General features: G+C 39.5%; 1 long non-coding RNA gene across 1 annotated transcript in view; it reads right to left on the bottom strand.

Moving 5' to 3' along the window:
• Window positions 1-15,861, bottom strand: part of LOC145545027 (uncharacterized) — a 49,714-nt gene extending 33,853 nt beyond the window's left edge. The window contains exons 1-2 of the long non-coding RNA XR_014081801.1: window positions 15,507-15,861; window positions 11,556-11,649 (exon numbers count right to left, since the gene is read on the bottom strand). This is a non-coding gene — a long non-coding RNA (uncharacterized LOC145545027). The remainder of the gene's footprint in view (window positions 1-11,555; window positions 11,650-15,506) is intronic.
• Window positions 15,862-16,816: the final 955 nt, after the last annotated feature.

Raw genomic sequence — 16,816 nt, 5'->3', positions numbered from 1 at the left:
GATGGCTATTACTATCCAACTATGAGCGTCCAAGTGATAGTGTTGAGTCAGCAATGAGATATCTGAGTTGAGTTCAGGGAAGTAGCCCAAGCTGGAGATAAAAATTTGCAAATCATTTTGCCATAGTGATTATAAACTGAGACTGACTGAAATGATCTGTGAATAAATGTACAAAGAGAAAAAAGTAGTGTAGAAATCCAAGAATTCCAAAGTTTCATGTGTAAGATGGTAAGGAGGAACCAACAGTGATACCAAGAAGGTGTAACTGGAAAGGTAGGGAGGGAAATAAAAGAATGTGGAGTTCTGGAAGCTGAGTAGAGAAGTTGATTGAAGGTGAAAGGAGAGATATATTGTCTCAAATGCTGCTGAGGTCAAAATGAGGACTGAGACTTGAACTTCAGATTTGGAAGTGGAGACGTCATTGTGGACCAGGTGAAAAGCTGTCTCAGTACAGAGACAATAACCCAACTAGAGTGGGTTCAAGAGAAAAGTGGGGTATTCAGGGAAATAATGTAACTACGGAGCAAATGAAGAGAGTGAGAATAAGTACCTTTTTTGAGAAGTTTTTCAGTGAAGTCAGAGAAACGAGGCAGTTGCTAGAGGGAGACATGGAGTCAAGAGAGAATTTTCTTTTTCTTTAAATAGGACCTATCAATGTTATAATATGTATGCTAATAGAAATAATCTCTTTAAAAAAGAAGAATATTACCTGAATGAGGGCCTTAAGTAAGTGAGAGGGGTAGAATTCAGTATGTAAGTGGAAGCTTCATCCATGGCACACGAATGAAGATCAAGCATATGAAGACACAAAAAGATGGTGTAGTAGGTTTGGTGGTAGACCCAAGTAGATGTTGTCTCTCAATCTGACTCATTTTTCTACAGAACAAGTATGTCGGTCATCAGTTCAAAGTGAGAAAGTAGGAAAATGGATGAGGAAATGAATTTTAAGGAAATGAGTAGAATTCTATTGGCCACACTAAGGATGTACTTGAGGTTGATGGTCCTATTTTAAGGTAAGCCCCATCACCATGATTGGATGCTTTTTTTTTTTTTTTAAAAAAAAAAAGCTCTGTTTTCCTCTTTTGGTGTATATGGAAACTAGATGGAGAGTGGTATTTAGCCAAGGATGGAAATTTGCTCTCCATGTCTGTGAGTCTGTTTTAGTTTTGTAGGTAAGTTCATTTCTTTCATGTTTTAGATTTCACATATAAATGATATCATATGGTATTTGTCTTTCTCTGTCTCACTTACTTCACTTAGTATGATAATCTCTAGATCCATTCATGTTGCTGCAAATGGCATTATTTCATTCTTTTATGGCTGAGTAGTATTCCATTGTATAGATATATGTACCACATCTTCTTTATCCATTCTTCTGTTGATAGACATTTAGGTTGCTTCCATGTCTCGATCATTGTACATAGTGTTGCTGTGAACACTGGGGTGCATGAATCTTTTCAAAATTACAGTTTGGTACGAATACATGCTCAGGAGTGGGGTTGTTGGATTATATGGCAGCTGTATTTTTAGTTATTTGTTTCCCATAGTGACTGTATCAATTTACATTAAAACTTAAAAATAGGACCTTTAAAACACCCAGATTTCCCAGTCACAAATCATACTAATTAAACTAGAATGCCTGCAAATGGGCACACAACATGAGTGTGTCTTTCCAGATTCCTAGGTGATTTCAATGTCAGCAGAGTTTGGCAGCTATTACAATAGAGTCAACCTCATATTATATCATTTGGTGAGAATTAAAGTAGGACAAATTGATCTTGGCTAAAAGGCAGATTTATTCTGAAAATATCTCTACATAAATGGGGAGCAGGAAATGAAAACAACATCGAGAACAATAACAAAAACAGCTGTTGGAAATCAGCCGGAAATGGTGAGGTTATTACAATGAGAAAGTTGACAATTTGAGAATGTAAGAGGGTGCTTTAGTTTAGATGATTAGCTCTAATGCCCACGGGACCTTGTGCCAGAGACTTCATCCTCAGGCTACTCATTCATAAAATGGAATCAAAATATATTCCTTTCAACTACTAGTAGAATATGAAGGCCCTTGGCAGAGTTCCCTTAACAAATATACATTCTTGCATTGAAAACATTTTTGTAACTTCTCCATAAGTGCTTACATAATGTTCTTTCATTATAGAATTTATTGGTATATGTTTTCATATATGTGTAATAATTTAAATGTTATATATAGTTTGTAATACATGTGTATATTTATTTATTTATCTATCCATCTAACTCTCTGTCAGATAAGAGCAAAAGAGAATAAGCAATATGCTTGGTATGTGTAAGAATTTTTCCAGGAGCTGATGTTAGGTTCATTACTTTCCTCCCAAAGTCACTGTTTGATAAAATATGACTGTATTAAGCTCCCATCTTCTCTTGTATTGTGAGAGGATTGTAAATAGCATTTCTAGAGAACGGAAGGAGAAAAGAGGTCACTCCTTGTCTTCTAGCTTCATTTTGGGGAAGCTGAACAGTTCAATTATTTAAAATCATAATCTGGAGGGAGTCATAAATGGGGCTGAGTTTTATTGTATTTCCTTTTTCCCCAACCTTTCTAAATTTTTCAGGGTGGTTGAAGTCATATGTTCACTAACTGTACAATTAGTACCTGTCCCATAGTGAGGATTAGTATGTATTTAATAAATGGCTCAGCTGGTAAAGAATCTGCCTGCAATGCAGGAGACCCAGGTTTAATCCTGGGTTGGGAAGATCCCCTGGAGAAGGAAATGGCTACCCACTCCAGTATTCCTGCCTGGAGAATTCCATGGACAGAGGAGCCTGACAGATTACAGTCCATGGGGTCTTCTGAGAGTTGGACACGACTGAGTGACTGACACAATAGTCACTATCAATATCCATAATTTATAGCTACTTTAACCAGGACCATTTACTGTTTTCTAAGTCAATATTATTATTAGAAGAATTAAAAGCGATGTAAGACATAGAGAACCAACTGGGGGTTGCCAAGGGGGAAGGAAGTTGGGGAGGAATGGACTGAGAGCTTGGATTAGCAGTTGCAAACTATTTTATATAGGATGGTTAAACAACAAGGTCATACTGGATAGCATGAGTGTGCAAGCCCGTGTGTGCTCAGTGGAGTCCGACTCTTCGCGGCCCCATGGATTGCAGCCCTCCAGGCTCCTCTGTTAATGGAATTTTCCAGGCAAGAATACTGCCATTTCCTACTCCAGGGGATCTTCCCATCCCAGTGATCAAACCTGTGTCTCTTGCATCTCCGGCATAGGCCGGCAGATTCTTTACCACTGCGCCACTTGGGAAGTGTATATAACACAGGGAACAATATTCAATATCCTGTGATAAACCATAATGGAAAATATCCTGTGATAAACCATAATGGAAAATAATGTGAAGAAGAATGATTTAATCACTTTGCTGTACAGCAGAAATTAGCACATTATAAATCAACTATAGTTTAATTTTTTGAAAGAGACGCGTGTACCCCAATGTTCATCGCAGCACTGTTTACAATAGCCAGGACATGGAAGCAACCTAGATGTCTATCAGCAGACGAATGGATAAGGAAGCTGTGGTACATATACACAATGGAATATTACTCAGCCATTAAAAAAAATACATTTGAATCGGTTCTACTGAGATGGATGAAACTGGAGCCCATTATACAGAGTGAAGTAAGCCAGAAAGAAAAACACCAATACAGTATACTAATGCATATATATGGAATTTGAAAGATGGTAACGATAACCCTATATGCAAGACAGAATAAGAGACACAGATGCATAGAACAATTTTATGGACTCTGAGGGAGAAGGTGAGGGTGGGACGTTCTGGGAGAATAGCATTGAAACATGTATATTATCATATGTGAAACAGAACACCATTCCTTGTTCGATGCATGAGACAAGGGCTCAGGGCCGGGGCAATGGGATGACCCAGAGGGATGGGATGGGGAGGGAGGTGGGTGGGGGGTCCAGGAAGGGGAACACATGTAAACCCATGGCTGATTCATGTCAATGTATGGCAAAAACTATTACAATATTGTAAAGTAATTAGCCCCCAACTAAAATAAATAAATTTATTAAAAAAATAAATAAATAAAAAATAAAAAACCTGAACTTCACAAAAAAAATGTCATGGGTGAAGAAGCACAAAAATTCCTAACATTGTAAAAGTTGATATTTTATGAGTTTTGACAATTTTCCGGACACTGTTTACTCAGGACATAAAGATTGCAAGGATAGGTATTTGATTTCCTCTGATAAAGAGTCTGGCAGGAAGTCGGAAAAAAAAAAGAGGGATTGTTCCTTAAGGGCTCAAAGTTATTTAAGACATGAACACCACTAAGATAGAGACCTATTTTTTCATGAGCCAGTGACCTATTGTCCCTTCCTACGATTTGCTGAATGTGATCTTTGCTCAAGAGGAGTCACAGAGAGCCAGTTTTGTAGGATTCCAAGAGTAGCCTTCCAGCGGTGAGAAGCCAATGGCAACATTCTGCAATACTCGCAGGAAATCTACTGCTTTATGGGTGAAACCGGCCCTCCCAAAGTATCTTTAATGGCATGGTGTTATTTCACATGCAGCTATTAAACTGTCTACATGAGAAAGAGACCTTAGCTCCAGAGGTCTCTTTGGTCCCTTTCACTTTGATTTTTCTGGCTATTACAAACAAGAATAAATTCAGTTTGAAATTGTCAAGTCTTGTAAAAGGCCCAGAAAATTTCAGGTCAGTTAACAAAAACCCCGTTAAGCAGTCTCTTGGCACAATTCTCTAATACTTAACACGTTTCTTTGGCCATAAATTAAACAAGCCCTCACAAGAGTTTAAATAGCACATTTAGGGGATGGTCTTTGACAAAAAAAAGCCAGAGAAGGATATGTTGATCTGGGGGAAAGTATAATTTAATACCATTTATCTTCAAGTTAGCAAAACCTTGTGTTTCACAAAATTACTTGACATGTACCAAGGCTAGTTTATTCTTGGTAGATAAAAGTATTGACATCCTCAAAGAGTGGTTATGCTTGACTGTAAAGGTCTTGTTCTGTCAAGTATGTAGATGACAAGGAGTGAGAAGAGTTCTTTTCCCTCTACATCTAACCAAGTGCTGGCAGAAGCTTCCAATGTGGATTCGAAAGGCAAACTTAGCAACGTGGTCTCCACTTTAATCAGAGAGCATAAATCGTTTTAAAACCTTGTATTAAAGAGTTATGCAGAAAGGAGACATTTTAGTTAGTGCTTCTTTTTTTAAGAGCTGAAAATGTATATCCATTTATCTTTTGTAGTATTAAAAATCCTATTGCTTGTAACTAACTTATTAATGGTGTGATATTTGGTAAATTACCTTAACTCTTTGAGTGTATTAGCCTTTTTGGAGTAACCATAAAGACTGAATGAACTAATGTGGGTAATATGCCCAAAACATAACAGTTTCTCACTGAAATGCAAATCAAAGCTACAATGAGGTACCACTTCACATTGTTAGAATGTGACCATCACTGAAAAGTCTACAGGCAATAAATGCTGGAGAGGATGCGAGGGAAAGAAACACTTCTACACAGTTGGTGGGAATACAAGTTGGTGCAGCCACTATGGAAAACAGTATGGAGGTCCTCAGAAAACTAAAAATAAAATTATCATATGATCCAACAATCCCACTCTTGGGCATATATACAGACAAAACTGTAATTAGAAAGATACGTGTATTCCTATGTTTATAGAAGCACTATTCACGATAGCTAAAACATGGAAGTAATGTCCCTAAGTGTCCTAAATGCCCATAAACAGATGAATGGATAAAGAAGATGTGGTACATACATTCAATAGAATACTACTCAGCCATAAAAAAGAACAAAATAATGCCATTTGTACCAACATAGATACAACCAGCGGAGAAGGCAATGGCAACCCCACTCCAGTACTCTTACCTGGAAAATCCCATGGACAGGGAAGCCTGGTGGGCTGCCATCTATGGGGTCGCACAGAGTTGGACACGACTGAAGCGACTTAGCAGCAGCAGCAGATACAACTAGAGATTATCAAAGTAAGTGAAGTCGTTCAGAAAGACAAATACTATATGATATCATTTATATTTGGAATCTAAAAGATGAAACAAATGAACCTATCTATGAAACAGAAAGACTCAAAAACATAGAGAACAGGTTGGTGGTTGCCAAGGGGGAAAGGTTTAGGGGAGAGGTGGAGTGGGAGGTGGGAGTTAGCTGATGTAGCTTTTATACATAGAATGGATAAACAACAAGGTGCTACAGTATAGCACAGAGAACTATATTCAGTGTACTATGGTAAACCATGGGCTTCCCTGTCAGCTCAGCTGATAAAGAATCCGCCTGCAAGCAATGCAGAAGACCCTGGTTCAATTCCCGGGTCGGAAAGATCTGCAGGAGAAGGGATAGGCTACCCACTCCAGTATTCTTGGGCTTCCCTGGTAGTACAACTGGTAAAGAATCCACTTGCAGTCTGGAAGACCTGGGTTCGATCCCTCGGTTGGGAAGATCCCCCGGAGAATGGAACAGCTACCCACCCTGGTATTCTGGCCTGGAGAATTCCATAGACCATATAGTTCATGGGGTCATAAAGAGTCGGACACGACTGAGTGACTTTAACTTTCACATGGTAAACCATAATGGAAAAGAATATAAACAATGTATATATATATAACTAGATTGCTTTGCTCTACAGAAGAAATTAAAGCAACACTATAAATCAACTATAGTTCAGTTAAAATACTGATTAAAAATCACAGAAAAACAATTATACAATTCTAGAATAGAGGTACAATTCTATAAAGGATGAATAATCTGACTTTTCCAACAAATTCAGCAATGTGAGAGGTAGGGGAACTATGTAGACTAAAATAAGAGAAGAGATAGAGCAACCATGCAGTTTATGAACCTTTTTGATTCTTATCATCTGAATAGATCAACTGCAAGAGAAGAATTCGAGACAACTGGAAACATTTAAATATAGATTGAGTATTAGAATATTTAAGATATTATTGTTATTTTGGGGACATAGTAATATTTAGGTGTCCATATTTTTTAAATCTTACTGTGAATATAAAATACTTCATGAGGAAAAAAATCACATCTCACTAAACATTTATTTCTACTCACTGGATTTAGTGACTTGAGAAGTATAGGTACTTTGTTGTATCAGTTTATTTAGTCACCGCATCTCATTGTTTTTTTTTGTCCTTATTTACTTTTCATTGAAGTATAGTTGATTTACAATGTTATGTTAGTTTCAGGTGTACAGAAAAGTGATTCAGCTACATATATAAATCTATTCGTTTTCAGATTCTTTTCCATTATAAGTTATTACAAAGTATCGAATATAGTTCTTTGTGCTCTACAGTAGGTCCTTGTTGGTTGCGTATTTTATACATAGCAGTGTGTATAGGTTAATCAATCCCAAACTCCCAATTCTTAATTTATCCCTCTACTTCATCCCTTTTGGTAACTGTAGGTTCATTTTCTATGTCTGTGAGTGTATTTCTGCTTTGCAAATAAGTGCATTTATATCATTTTTTAAGATTCCACATATAAGTGATATCACAGGATAGCTGTCTTTCTCTGTCTCACTAACTTCACTTAGTATGATAATCTCTAGGTCCATTCATGTTGCAAATGGCATTTCATTCTTTTTTTATGGCTGAGGAGTATTCCATTGTGTGTGTGTGTGTTTCCATTCATCTTCTTTACCTATTCATCTGTGAGTGGACAGTTAGGTTGTTTCCATCTTCTTTCTTTTTTTAAAAAACTGAAATGAAGTTGGGAAACTGAGATCTTATCTTCTGTAGGTGGGCTCTCGCTCTAAATTCCTACTCCTTTAGTAAAGTGACTTAGCAGCAGCAGCAGCAGTAATGGTAGGAACCTTTGGTCAACCATTATGTGTCTTGTAGGTTGAGGTCCCTGATAAACAAAATCTAAGATGGAGATCAGGGTGCAGGAGGGATTTTATGGAGGGCTCTTAGGATCAATGCTTTTGAAAGAGAGAGTAAGGAAGTAGAACTCAATGGAGGAAAAAGTCAAACTTCAAGACAGTTTCAGCAAAAGCCTCAGCCAGCTCTGTGGGAAATTCTAAAGGACTTCACAGCTACTTTAGATTGAAAGGAGAAAGATGGATCTTTCTGGTCCCAGGCCAAACAGTTTTTAGATACAGGCCATCTTCAAAGAGAAATTGAGTTGGGCAAGAATTGTACAGTCAAGGCAATATTTGAAGGAGGCTGACCCTAGGGGCTGTGTGCAGGCAGTACTCTTGGCAGTAGGGGTAGAAAGTCCTTCATCATAGCAAGAGAATATGAGCAACATATCTTGATGTTCACTGGTGCTTGGGCAGGAGGGTTCTGAAAGCCTAGTATGCTTTCAAGGAACAAGCAGTGTGACCTTGACAACTGATGCCACGACTGTACTACAGTGAGCAGATGTTATTTCCTTATCCTGATAGGTTTATGGTGATACAAGTGAGCACAAGCAGATATTTATCCATTTGATCAATGAATAACAAGGTTTCATGTTCACATGTAAAAGGACATCAAGCACTTGTGAGGGATGCATGGAGTACCCCCTTGGTATAGGTGTTCAACAGGACTGCTGGATGAGTAAGAGGGGGGAGTTGCCAAGGTTCTGCTGTCATTGAAGGGGACACAGAGGTGTTAATTGGTCTTCTGGCCTCAGAAGGCTTTATGGAAGAAGCAGTAGTCACAGGAAAAGCACCAAACTTGGGTATGTTTTCAGATACAGATTTGGGAAAGAAGTTCAAAATAAGAAACATTTCAAGAGGACTAGATTGAATAGATCAAGGAAAAGGGAAAGTGTTAGTTGCTCAGTTGTGTCCTACTCTGCAAACCCCTGAACTGTAAACCACCAGGCTCCTCTCTCCATGGGAACTCTCCTGACAAGAATACTGGAGTGGGTAGTCATTCCCTTCTCCAGGAGATTTTTCCCAATCCAGGGATTGAACTTGGGTCTCCCACATTGCAGGCAGATTCTTTACTGTCTGAGCCACCAGACTGAAGAAGGTCTTCTGTAAATTCAAATCATAAAAGGGAAGCCATGGGGAATGACCTGGTGGAGTACATTGATCATAAGATTTTAAGGAACATACTTGGGTATCATAGACCCAGTAAGGCACACAGAAGGTGTTATGGGCAGTCCTGTTCCTTCCCCATAATGATAGCATGAGGTCAGGAGTGCTGGAGGGTGAGATTTGAGGAAGGGGTTGTTTCAATAATTACATGAAATGATTAACTTAGCTGTGGCAATTAATGAAGCAGAAATTATAGGCAGAAAGAACTTCGAGAATTTGTTGAACAGTATAGTTAATTTTTTTCTTAATTGAAAATAATGAATATAGGGCTTCAAATCACTTGGGGTTCTATACAGCTAGGACACAATTATGAAGACTGAGTCTTTAAAAGATATTTATTTACCTTTTTGATTGTGCCAAGTCTTAGTTGGAGCTCACAGCTTTTTTAGTTGTGGCATGTGAACTCTTAGTTGCAGCATGTGAGATCTAGTTCCCTGACCAAGGATCAAACCCAGGCCCCCTGCATTGGGATCATGGAGTGTTAGCCAGTGGGCCACCAGGGAAGTCCCAATATTGACTTGTTTTTTTTTAATACCCTGAGTGGTGGACATATTTTATTTTTTAAAAAAATATTTATTTTTTGGTTGTGCTGGGTCTTCGTTGCTACCTGTGGGCTTTCTCTAGTTGCAGTGAGGTGGGACTACTCTTCGTTGCAGTGCATAAGCTTCCCATTGTGGTGGCTTCTCTTGTTGCGGAGCACAGGCTCTAGGTGCACGGGCTTCAGGAGTTGCAACACCCAGGCTCAAATAGTTGCCGTGCATGGGCTTAGTTGCATGTGGAATCTTCCCAGGCAAGGGATCGAACCCATGTTCCCTGCATTGACAGGAGGACTCTCGTCCACTGTACCACCAGGGAAGCCCAAGACTGAATTTTGAAAAGAAACATATTCCCTTTTTCCATAAAGACACCAGGATAAAATTATACAGATTTGGGAATGATTCTAGAGATCATTAACTGCAACTGTTTTATTTATAGGTAAGTTAGGGCTTCCTTGGTGGCTCAGAAAGAATCTACCTGCCATGCAAGAGACGAGAGTTCGATCCCTGGATTGGGAAGATCCCCTGGAGAAAGAAATGGCTATCCACTCCAGTACTCTTGCCTGGAGAATTCCTTGGACAGAGGAGCCTGGCAGGCTATAGTCCATAGGGTCACAAAGAGTCAGACACGACTAAGCAACTAACACTTTTACTTTCTTACCAAGGTGCAGCAGCCATGGAATAGTACAAGTAAGGGTCTCTGATTCTCAGGATATTTCCTTCCCCATTTCTCTTGTATGCAAAGACAAGAATGTGGGTTATCTACAATCCTGGACTATAGTATGACATTTACAAAAGGATATAAAAAATCAAAGAGGTAAAAATATTTAATACCAGCCCTGTACCACTATAATATATCTGGGGCACCACTCTGGGTTCCAGTCGGAACCATCTGATGGGCTTTTAGACGTTTTTAGTATTTTGAAATACAGATTTCAAAGTGCATTTTTAAAAAGTTTCATAAGTGATTTCATTCCTATAAAGAAAAGTTTAAGATGTAACTATTCTAAGAAATCAAAAAAACAAAAGGAATATTTCAAAGATATTATACCCACAGGAAAAATTGTATTATTCATGTGAAAACCAAATGAAATATCTTTTACATGTATATTTGTACATTCTCTGAAATCCTTTGCTTGTGTGAAGTTATTTGCAGGAATCCTGGCTTTATTAGAGCATTTTATAGACAGACTCAACTTGGCTCAAAGCCTCTCTTCACTGCCTCTCCAGGAGGCTAGAGAGGATGTAAGTTTCATAACTCCCCTGGTGTAAAATTTTATACTTATGAAATATCTAAAATAGCATATTTATGCAGAAATAACATGTATTGACAACAAGCCAGTTGTCGGAGAATATTTAAATCTATGGAAGATTTTCCAATATTTTTATATTTGACAGTTATGTAAGTCAGTGTTCCAACAATAAACAGATGGCTTATTCAGAACAGGGTAATTTGAGGATGGCTTAATAATGGGTCTATTTACAGGGATGTGGGTAAGGTGCTGAACAACCACAAAGGCTAGTCAACCTGGTTAGGGTCAGGAGAGCTATTACCATTCTTTATCCCAAAGGAATGACAGGAAGAAGTTACTAGAATGAGGAAGAAGAGCATGGAGGATGTTACCTTGAAAGGAACAGTGACCTTATGTCAAGGGACAGAACCAGTTCAAGGTGGCTCCACTGGTAAGAAGGCAGCAAGGGAATACACGCTCTGACCTAACCCTCTTCTTTCCCTCCAAATCTCGTCATGGATCTCCATTGGCCAAAGCCATCCAAGGGTCAAAGTACAAGAGAGTGGAGGGGGCAGAGGGCAAGGGTCCAGCACAGGAGTTCAGTGGGAAAAGCTGAGGCCTTGGAAAGGTTAGCACTTATTGATAACATAGTTCATTTACTCATCAAGCATTTACTGAGGAACTGCTCAGCTGTTTAGAATCCATGCTTCCATTGCGGGAGGCTCAAGTTCAATCCCCGGTTGAAGATCCCACACACCTCGCAGTGTGGCTGAAATAAATAAATAAATAATAAAATTAAAAAACCATTTACTGAGTATTCACTATGTGTCAGGCACTGTTACTAGTTGTTGAGAACCCCAAGATGAATTAACACCAAGTCCAAGATAGAAAGAAGCTCACAGGCTAGATGGAGGGGATCACAAATCAATGCAAGAGTGAAAATTGTATCTAGGTGGAAGGTTAAAATTCCAAATAAATGACAAAACTTCCGAAGGAGGATTTCTGTAACTGTTTTCAAGAGTATATTTTCCTCCCAAGATTCCCTAAAGATAACAGGAAATCCACTTTCCAGGAAGAACCTTGACTCTGATGGGTGATCAGGGAGGAAAAACAATATCAGGATGTTACATCAAGACTTGATAGCAGGGAGTTTATAAAAGTTGATAAAAATGTCCAATTAAAGAAGTGCTGAAGCAATATGGATGTTTTCCTACATCTAGGAAGGTCTCTGTGTGTTTATGTATATAGGGAGGCGGTGCACTTATGCAGGGGTACCAGGAGAGAAGAAGGATGGGAAGGGAAGTGTTTGCAACACATGTAGATTCTGTGTCAGATGTCACTAGGAGAACTTCTTTAGGGAAACTCTCTGTATAACTTAGATGCCAAAGAGGCCTTTCCTGTCCCTTCTGTTGGATTATGCAATTTCTCCCTCCCCCTCCCACCATATCAACCTATGCCCAGAACTCGGTCCCCACCCTGACCAGATTCTACACGTACACACATTCTATCCCATCAATTTTCCCAAAAGCCATTGTGATATCTTTCATAGATTTTATAAAAGCATTTTGTTAAGGTGATGTGGGGGATAGTCATGAAAAAATGTCCCACAGTGATCAGCCAACATACTTACCTTTTTCTCCCTTCTTCTCACATCTCCTTTTCTCTTTCCAGATTCTTCAAAGGCACTTTAATTATTTCCTTCTTTTATTGTTTAAGCCTTTATTGAATTTGTTACAATACTGTTTGTTTTATGTTTTGGTTTTTTGGCCACAAGGCATGGGGGATCTTAGTTCCCTGATCAGGGACTGAACCCACATCCCCTGCATTGGAAGGCGAAGTCTTAACCACTGGACTGCCAGGTCAGTCCCTTCTATTGTTAATCCAGTAAAAAAAAAAAAATTAGTGGTTCTCAAAATTTAGCATTACCACAATCACCTGGAGAACTTGTTAAAATACAGATTTTTAAGGTCTGAGAATTTTAAATTTTAACAAGTTCCCAGAGCATGCTGATGGTGCCAGTCTGGGGACCCCACTCCAATATTATGGCTTTAAGTTATAACACAACTCATCTCTGAAGACTATTTCTCTATTGATGTCCCAGCATAGGTATAGATGGATGATTTCGGAAAGACAGCTCCAGTAACTCTGGGAAAGAATATCTCTCACTAGACTGGATTTGTCCTCTACCCTGGCCATCCTGAATATGTTGTGTCAGGGCATTGTCCTCCTTTGGGTTGAACCAAAGAAACTCAAAACTAAATTACAACATATTCCTTGATTCAGTTAGTTAAATCAGAATCAAGGGAAGATAGAGATTACAGATCATTACATGATTTTAAATATTAGTTTGCTACTTGATAACACTGACAAGTATTTCACATAACTCTTATATGCAGTAGGAAAAAATAAAACCTCAGTCTGAAAGCAAGTTTTGAACATTAAAGAGTTGATAAAATTCACCAAAAAGTGTAACATGTGACCCTTTGGTTTATTGCATTTCGCTGAACAAGTATTTATCAATTCCTCACGCATGCAAAACCCTCCATTGTCCCGGAAGAAATATAATATTTAGGGGAAGGAAACAAACACATGCACAGAAAACAAATGAGAAGTGAACAAATAAATGACAGAAAGGAAAATCATTGCATCTGTGTGGAGTAAGGAAAGAGCTGACCTCAAGGTACATAGCTTAACATTGATTCTATAGTTCATACATCATTTAAATGTTTGGTTGGTAATATGCGTTTGGGATGGAAGAGTAACCACATAGAGAAGCAATGACTTAGGGTACGCTAGTCTCTAACAGCCTGTGTTGGCTGCCAGTGTCTACCTACAAGAAACAGAGCACCCAGCAAACAACAGAGCATATAAAGAAGGTCTTATCTTTTTACAAGCTATCTTGAGGAGGTGGTCTGGTATGGGTTCCAATCTCATTGCCAAGGTCTCCATGAGTCTTTGTCTTTGCTTTGTTTTAGATTTTCCCTTACAGTTTTGAAATGGCAAATGCAAGCTCCTCCATCCTCTTTTTTCACATTTGGGTTTGGAAGAAAGGAGGAGGGAAGATTCTAATTAAGCTTGTCCTTTGTTTCCTTCTGGGAAAGCTTGGAAACACAGCCTTTCCTAGAACAGCCTAGCAGAATTTAATTTACATATTATTAGCCATGTGTTATGTGGCCATCTCAAGTTGCAAGGCAAGAGGAAAATATATTTAGCTAGGCACATTCCCATCCCACCTTGGGCTTCCTAGATGGCTCAGTGATAAAGGAATCTGCCTTCCAATGTAGGAGATGCCTGTTCGATCCCTGGGTAAGATCCCTGGGAAGATCCTGTGGAGAAGGAAATGGCAACCCAGTCTCCAATATTCTTGCCTGGAGAATCCCATGGACAGAGAAACCTGGCAGACTACAGTCCATGGGGTTGCAAAGAGTCACACATGACTGAAAACATATGCTCCATTCCCACACCTAAAAACATCATGCTTCCATGAGCGGGGGAAAAAAGATAAATAACAAATGTTGGCCCCAGGAAGGAAGCCATTTATTACTGTCAGGAGGACACTGCCTTCCTCTGCCCGATCTGCTCTCCTATCAGGATTAACATGTGAGAACATGGAGAATATAGTTAAAATCTCAGGTTCTAGCATCCTTCAGCTGTATGGTTTAATCCTGGCTTGTGTGCATGTGTGCATGCGTGCTCAGTCATGTCATCCTCTTTGTGACCCTGTGGACTATAGCCCACCAGGATCCTGGTTTAGGCACTCGTAAACTGTGTGACCTTGAACAAGTTACTTGCCTGATCTGAGCTTAAATTTTTTCCACCTTCTTCCCCAGGGTATTGGTGATTTTAAATGAGGCACTGTATATAGCCCCCTTCTGTTGGGGTCTAGCCTTCAGTGAGTGCTCAATAATTTAGAGACTTGGAGCTTTAGTTGCTGAGATCTGTCCCAGGGAAGCAAAAGGATGAATCTTTTCAGAACGGCTGCAGAAAAAGAGTATGGTGAGATGGAGGGAGTAAATGATAGGCTAACGCATAGCTCATTGCTGCTGCTGCTGCTAAGTCACTTCAGTCGTGTCCTACTCTGTGCGACCCCATAGATGGCAGCCCACCAGGCTCCCCCGTCCCTGGGATTCTCCAGGCAAGAACACTGGAGTGGGTTGCCATTTCCTTCTCCAATGCATGAAAGTGAAAAGTGAAAGTGAAGTCACTCAGTCGTGTCTGACTCTTAGCGACCCCATGGACTGCAGCCTACCAGGCTCCTCCGTCCATGGGATTTTCCAGGCAAGAGTACTGGAGTGGGTGCCATTGCCTTCTCCGAGCACATAGCTCATTACAGCTTCTCAAATTATTATAGTTGTGTATATAAACAAATTCTTTCCAGTCTACTTTTAGCCTGGTGCTGGTCACACTGCTAACTTTAACAGACTTGAGTGTTTACGTGAGCCAATGAAAATGAACTGTATAACTCGGGAAGCAGTAGAAGAGATTTAGCGCACTATTGTAACGCGTGTACTGTGAACTGTTGGCTTTTTTTCTTTCTCTGAATTGTGTTCTCTTCCTTGTGAAATACAGCATGCAAGTTTCTAGGTAATTAGCAACAACTTTCACCTCCGGATTCAACTCACTTACTTGACAGTAGAATCCACGTTATGATTTTGCTTGACGTTATGAAAAAATAAATGCTGTGTATGTTTTGGTAGTAGTCTGATAATGTAGATTGGTCTGTGCCAAGGGCCACAGTAAGATGGCAGTGTGGTTACTGTGGACTAGCTAGTCATGTGAAGTGATATGAGCTGAAGTACCTGCAACGGACTGAAATGAAATGACTGGCAGGAAAGATGAGAGTCAGGGAAGAAATAGAGTTCACTGCTGAAGCCCAGAGCTGGGTGCCAAAGAGGACAAAATAAAAGGCATTTTGAGTGGGCAGGATGGGACCAAGGGCTCAGGGGATCCATCTCAAGTACATGCCACAGTGGCCTTGAGTGGCCATGGTGACACCAGGTGCCACGGAACTGCGTCATGACCACAGCAGAGTCATGAGCTCTTCTGTCCTTTGTTGAGGGTGTCCGTTGCTAAGAGGAAAAAAATGACTCTCCTTCCTGCATCATCCCCCCAAACTCATCTTTATGAACCCAACCTCCTTGTCCCTTTTATTGAATGCATACCGACTCCCATTTTACAGGTGAGGAAACAGAGGTCCAAAGGTGTTCTATGATAGTCAAAACCTAAATATCACCTAATTTCTACAGAAGGATAAAGACAGAAAATTTGCAAATTGTACCCAGGTATAGGTTTCTAATCTCAAAGCTATTTATCACAATTCTTGTCACTCTTTGGAAAGGTGACAACAGGGAAATTATTTGATGTTCTCGCTTTTCTTTCTTTTTAAAAATGTGTATTTATTTGGCCACTGCACATGGGAATCTTAGTTGCATCATGTGAGATCTTTTGTTGCAGCATGCAGAATCTCTAGTTGTGGCACTCAGGTTCCAGAGCGTGCAGGATCAGTAGTTGTGACATGTGGGCTTAGTTGCTCTAAGGCATGTGGGATCTTAGTTTCTGGACTGGTGCTTGAACCGCATTCCCTGCCTTGCAAGGTGGATTTTTAATCACTGGACCACCAGGGAAGTCCCTGGTTCTTGCTTTTCTGATGTCTTGAGCCACAGTGATATTAATATCCATATGACTGGATACAAAAATGTATCCTAAGAGAAAAAAAAAGAAGGGAAAAAGTTAATCTTATTGGCTTTCTGCTCCCTCCTACTTATTAAAAAAGACCACTGATCATGAAGGCAAGAAAGAATAGAAAGTGGAAACTACTGAATGTACACAAAAAAAGAAGTTAAGGACCTGAAGTATAATTTGTTTTCATATCATCAAGTACTAAAATGTTTTATAAGTGCTGCTGCTAAAAATATGCATTCCCATGCTTGCGTGTA

The sequence above is a fragment of the Giraffa tippelskirchi genome, chromosome 4 (genome assembly GCF_054371585.1).
Source record: "Giraffa tippelskirchi isolate mGirTip1 chromosome 4, T2T-mGirTip1v1.2.pri, whole genome shotgun sequence".
NCBI classification, from domain to species: Eukaryota; Metazoa; Chordata; class Mammalia; order Artiodactyla; family Giraffidae; genus Giraffa; species Giraffa tippelskirchi.
This window is presented reverse-complemented; position numbering and strand designations above follow the sequence as displayed.